Consider the following 6,643-nt stretch of genomic DNA (forward strand, 5'->3'; position numbering starts at 1 on the left):
GCTATGAGGATGACAAGATTCCTAATGATGGAGAAACCATCCGAAAATGGAAAGCGTGAAAATTTCATGGGCCAGAGACAGATTCTGAGCTGCGTATGACGAGATGTATAAAGCTTGGTTGATGGTAGATTTTCAAGGACTATCACTCCTAGACCAAATGTTAACAACTGCATCCAAGACGCAGAGTCCAAGACTCAACTCTAGTTTCGTCTACTTAGGAGACGGAAACAATAGAAGAAAGAGATGCATCGCCAGAAGCAGATAGAGGATAGACAAACCACATCCGATTTAACTAATGAGTTAGAAGTCGTAAGGAAATGTGTGGTCGAACTCGACGATAGAATGGGAGAGGAACTGGTTACTCTCAAATCGTTGGGGCTAGAAAACAAAGGGCGTTTAATTGGTGCATTCCTGCTCTTGAATCAATACCATGTGAAGGGGAACCTTTGCGTAACTAATAAAGTTGTTGTCATGTGATCAGGAGGTCACGGTTCGATCCGTGAAAACAACCTCTTGCAAAAATGTAGGAAGGTTGCATACAATAGACCCTTGTGGTCTGATCCTGAACAATTTAATGAATTATAAGGAAAGATCATGAGAAAGAATTATAAGAAGATTGAAAAAGAGAAGAGGAGAAGAAGAGAGAGAAATATTCATTTCATGAATATAGCCGTTAGGCTCACAATGCCATGTATTTATAATAAACTAACTTCACATAATCTAATTATCTACTAATTAGTAAAATGACTAAATTGCCCTTATACAATGTATACAATGTAATTTACATTCTAACACTCCTCCTCAAGCTAGGTACCATGATCATCAAGTAGCCTAGCTTGGATTAAACACATTTAAAAATCCCAGTTTTGTTAGCAAGTATTCATGTTGAATTCTGTTGAGCCCTTTAGTAAGTACATCAGCAGGTTACTCATTTGTAAGAAAATACTCAGTTTTGATTAAGCCTTGCTGCATCTTTTCTCGTATAAAATGGCAGTCAATCTCTATGTCTTTTGTTCTTTCATGGAACATAGGATTAGCTGCTATTTGGATAGCTGCTTTGCTATCACTGTAAAGACATACAGGCAGTTTTAGTTGTACTCCAAGGTCTCTAATTAATCCAGTTAACCATGTAATTCAGCCACAGTGTTTGCCAAACTTCTATACTCTGCCTCTGTTGAGCTTCTAGATACTGTTGACTGCTTCTTAGATTTCCATGACACTAGAGAATCTCCCAGTTTGATAAAAAAACCAGCTCTACACTTTCTTGAGAATGAGCATGCAGCCCAGTCAGCATCACAGTATGCTGTGATTGTATCTTGTCTGTTGCTAGATAGCAAAATCCCTTTTCCAGGTTGTGATTTGATGTACCTTATGATCCTTAGAGCAGCTTCCATGTGAGACCTTTTAGGTTGCTGTAGGAATTGACTTAGATTTTGTACACTATAGGAAATATCAGGTCTTGTTACTGTTAAATAGAGCAGCTTTCCTATTATTCTTTGATAGGCACCTTGATCTTTTAATGCTTCATCTTCTTCACATGTTGTCTTCTTGCCAGTTTGTTTGTCTTGTTGAGCAATAGTTTCTTTTAGATGTTGATTATACTCTCTGGTTATCATCTTGACACTGAGATCTATAGGTGTGTGAAATGGCTTAGCAGCACCTAATCTAGATTCTGATATTAATTCTAATGTATACTTTCTTTGATGCATTAGAATCTGATCATGCAAATTCAATGCCAATAAAGTATTTTAGTTCACCTAAGTCTTTCATCTTGAAGGCTTTTTGTAACTCAGCCTTAGTTTCCACAACTGCATCCAGTCTCCAGTGATCAACATGTCATTTACATAGACCAATATGGCTATGAACCCTTTTCCAGTTTTCTTTGTATACAAAGAATGATCATATTGTCTTTGTTGAAACTTAAACTTGATTAGTGCCTCTTGAAGTTTGGCATTTCATTGCCTTGGAGCCTACTTTAATCCATACAAGGATTTTGTAAGCCTGCATACTTGTTTACTACCCTCCTGACATTGAAATCCTTGTGGCAACTCCATGTAGATTTCATCATTGAGATCACCTTGAAAAAAAGGCATTGTATACATCCATTTGATGTATATGCCATTTTCTAGCTGCTGCCAGAGCTAAAATAGTCCTTACTGTCACCATTTTTACAACTGGACTAAATGTTTCTTGATAGTCTATGCCCTCCTGCTGACTGTAGCCTTTGGCTACTAATCTTGTTTTGTATCTTTCTATCTCACCATTAGTTTTGTACTTGATCTTGAATACCCATTTGCACCCAATAGGTACTTTTCCATCTGGTAGAGTAACCAGCTTCCAAGTATGATTCTACTGTGGTGCATCTATTTCTTCTTGCATAGCTTCTATCCATTTTGGATCTCTTGTAGCTTCTGTAAAAGTTTTTGGTTCAGTAGTATTTGAAATTTTTGAGATAAAGGCTTTATAATCAGAAGATAAGTGATCACGTGATATATATTTAGACATAGCAAATGGAACATCATCATGAACATTAAGAGATACAAACTCTTTCATCTAACAAGGTGGATGCTTTCCTCTAGTTGACTGTCTGAGAGGTTTAGAAGTTGGTTGTATTCTTGGCTGTGCACTCTCTAAAATTGGATCTGGTAATTGATTTTGATGTGGTAACTGGTTTTGAACCTCTTGAACTCCTCCTGAAACTTCATTTTGATTATTAGGAGCTTCACTTTGATTTTCAGGAACTTGCACATTTCCATCAGTAGGTAAGATATCTAAATTCTCAGATACTTGAGCATTGTTAGTAGGTCTATGAATTGTAGCAGCATTGTCCTCAAACACAGATATAGGTGGAGAAAATAGAGTTGTAAATGATGTCAACCTTAAGAAGGGAAAGACATCTTCTTTGAATATAACATCTCTATGTACAAAGAAGACTTTATTTTCTATATCATACAAAATATAACCCTTCTGTGTTTCAGAATATCCCATATGAATAGCAGTTCTTGATCTAGATGGTAGTTTATCACGCTGATTTAAGATCTTAGCAAAACTTAAGCATCCTAGTACCCTCAGATGCACCAGAGATGGTTTCTTGTTCATTAGTTTCTTATAAGGAGATAGACTATTAAGCACAGTAGATGGTAACCTACTTAGAATATAAACAGCAGCTTGTATACAATGACCCCAAAACCTTAAGGGAATATGAGCTTGAAACATTATAGCTCTAGTTAGTTCAAGAATATGCGTGTGTTTTCTCTCAGCAATACCATTTTGCTGAGGAGTATAAGGGCAAGATTTTTGATGAATAACTTCATACTGAGTAAACAAATCATGACATAAGGAATTCACAAATTTTGTACCATTGTCTGATCTAACAACTTTAACATTTATTTCAAACTGATTTCTTATAAGAGACAGAAAATTCTTAATATGTAGGAAAAGATCAGATTTCAACCTTAACAAAAATACCCAAGTAAACCTTGTAAAATCATCTATTATTGTTTAAGAAGGACTTATATCCATCAAAGGTAGCAGTTTTATATAGACCCCATACATCCATATGAACAAGTTCAAAAGGTCTTGAACTAACAGTAGTACTCTTAGGAAATGGCAATCTAGTTTGCCTTGCACAAGGACACACAGTGCAATTATTTATTAGGAAGGTAATACTAGATATTTTAGTAGGAAACAACTTTTGTAACACAGTAGCAGGGGCATGACACATTCTCTTATGCCATAGACTAATATTATCATCATTGTTGTAGGCTGATGTTAATCCATATCCAAGGATCTGCTCTTTTGTGAGTCTGAGCTTTGATCTTATGAGATAATAGAGGCCATCACCCTTTTTACCAATCTCCTTCACCTTCCCAGTGAAGAGATCCTGAAAAATATAGAAATCTGGATAAAACTTAACTGATCAATTGAGTTGTCTAGTTAACTTTGATACTGAAAGTAAGTTGAACTTAAACTCAGGTATATAAAACACATTATGAACACCACTATTAGGGGATATAGCACTTGTTCCGGTGTGTTGGACATGAGTGACTTCTCCATTTGGTAAGACTACTCTTTTTGTTATTTCAAGTTTATGCAATGTATTCTTATCAAGCAACTTTAGATAAAAGTCATATGATCAGTAGCCCTAGAGTCTATGATCCATTCTTGTGAATCATGTGAGACAAATAAGGCACTACTGTTACCTGTCATGTTTGCATTTACAGTTGAAGCACTTGATGACTGAGACTGAGCAGCATTGTGACTTTGTTCCAATAGTTGACAGATCTCACCATACTGATTTTGAGACAAATTTTGTCCCTGTCTTTTGAAATGGAGCTAGTTGTTGCTGAAAGTAGGCATAGGCAGGTGCGGATGCTTGGTAGTTAGATACTCCAGTAGCAGACTGAGAAGGCACCATCATCAAATTACTTGGTAAAGCCTGAACTTGAGGCACACAGAACCCTTGTTGATTAACACCACTCAATTGTTCAGTAACTACATTATGACCAGTATGAGGTCCATGACCTCCTCCCCTCCTAAACTTTCCTCTGTAGCTTCCATCAGACTGAAACCTATTCTTTTGACCTTGTCCATACCTGTTATCAACTTGATTTCCTTGATTTGCCTTTGGATGATTAGGTGGATATCCAACCAGCCTATAGCAGTCTTTTATATAATGTCCTTTGAACTTACAATTATCATAAAAAGCATTTGGATTGTATTTCCTTTTTATTTTTGAATTGCCTTGTCCACCTCCTTTAGAATACATTGCCACAGCATCACTTTCACTTATTCCTTGTGACCTTGAACCAAACAGACCTGAGATATTTTGACTAGCCAAAGACCTTTGACTTTCATCATTTACTACCATAGAATATGCTTGATTCACACCAAGAAGTGGACTTAACAACAGGATGTGACTTCTAGTATGTGAAAATGACTCATTTAGTCCCATTAGGAACTGATATAACTTCTGCCTCTGAACATACATCAAAATATCTTTAGATCTTTCACATTTACACCCTCGTACAGGGACCATTGATTCAAACTCATTCCACAACTCCTTTAATTTCGAAAAGTAACTGGACACTGATTGAGTTCCTTGCACAAAAGTTGCAATTTCCTGATGTATGTTAAATGACCTAGAATCATCTATTTTTTCAAATCTTTCCTTTAAATCATCCCACAAAGCTTGAGTATCAGTTGCATACACAATTCCACCTATCACACTAACATCTACAAAATTCATAAGTCATGACAATACAATTGCATTCACTCGTTCCCACTGATCCCATAAATTTTTAGGATAGATTTCTTTCTTACATTTACCATTCACAAATCCCAATTTATTTCTTTCTAACAATGCAAGTTTCATTGATTTGTTCCATCTAGTATAATTTTCACTACCTTCAACTGAATTGAAATGATAGAAACTCCACTTACATCGGTAGATTGCAAGAAAAGAGGATGATTATAGTCGATTGTTTGAGATTGTGACTCAATCGAATCTGAAGCAGTTGTGTTTGTAATCACCATTATTAATTGCTCTTACAAGCTTGAATTTTCCCTAATTTGTTGCGGAAAACTTGAAGCTTCTTGAGCTTGATGTTGCAATTGAATTTAGCAATCGAAATTGATTATCTATGAATTGAAAGAAGCTGGATCTGATTGAATTTAATCCCGCTCTGATACCATGAACAATTTAATGAATTATAAGGAGAGATCATGAGAAAGGAAATTCAGGGCCTAAAGAGAGAAATTGTAAGCCTAAAGAAGGAAAAAGTTTAAAGAAGTTGATTGAGGGTATCCCCCTACAGCAAGAGCTGCCTGCTTATCATGCCAAAGGCGTTGCTGGTGGATATGTTGTTGATGTCCTAGCGAAGAAGAAGATTGAAGAAGAGAAGAGGAGAAGAAGAGAGAGAAATATTCATTTCATGAATATAGTCGTTAGGCTCACAATGCCATGTACATGGTATTTATAATAAACTAACTTCACATAATCTAATTATCTACTAATTAGTAAAATGACTAAATTGTCGTTATACAATGTATACAATTTAATTTACATTCTAATAGATCCTTCCCCGGACCCGCACATAGCAAGAGCTTAGTGTACTGGCTGCCCTTTATTTTTCAAGGAAAACACATATGTCAACAACTGAAGTTAAAAATCGTTACATCCATATTCTGAAAGCCTCTCGGAATTTTCCTTGCTTTCATGGAATATTAATGCCCTTTTTGGAACTGTCAAAATTTAAGTCACATCAAATAAAGCTACTGCAAAACGGATATTAGCATTTAGGTGTAATACGTTTGTTGATACATAATGTTGTTGGTAATAACAATGTCAACATAACTGACAATAAATAAACTCACCTCTATGCTGAACATGACCCTGTGACATTTTTTGCATATGTCAAGAAATCCACCAATGACTAAGTCTTTCAACCGGTCCGGTTTGACCGGTTCAAACCGGAAATCGGAACTAATGGAACCGGTTTACCGGTTACAGTTAACCTTAAATTTTTTACCAGTCCGATTTGCATTTTTTGGGACTGGAACCGGTTAAAACCGGTCAAAAAAAAATTAAAATAGTGTCGTTGCTGACTGGGCTGGACCGTTGGCCAACGGTCCATTTTGCAAA

This window comes from Lycium barbarum, chromosome 4 (genome assembly GCF_019175385.1).
Source record: "Lycium barbarum isolate Lr01 chromosome 4, ASM1917538v2, whole genome shotgun sequence".
NCBI classification, from domain to species: Eukaryota; Viridiplantae; Streptophyta; class Magnoliopsida; order Solanales; family Solanaceae; genus Lycium; species Lycium barbarum.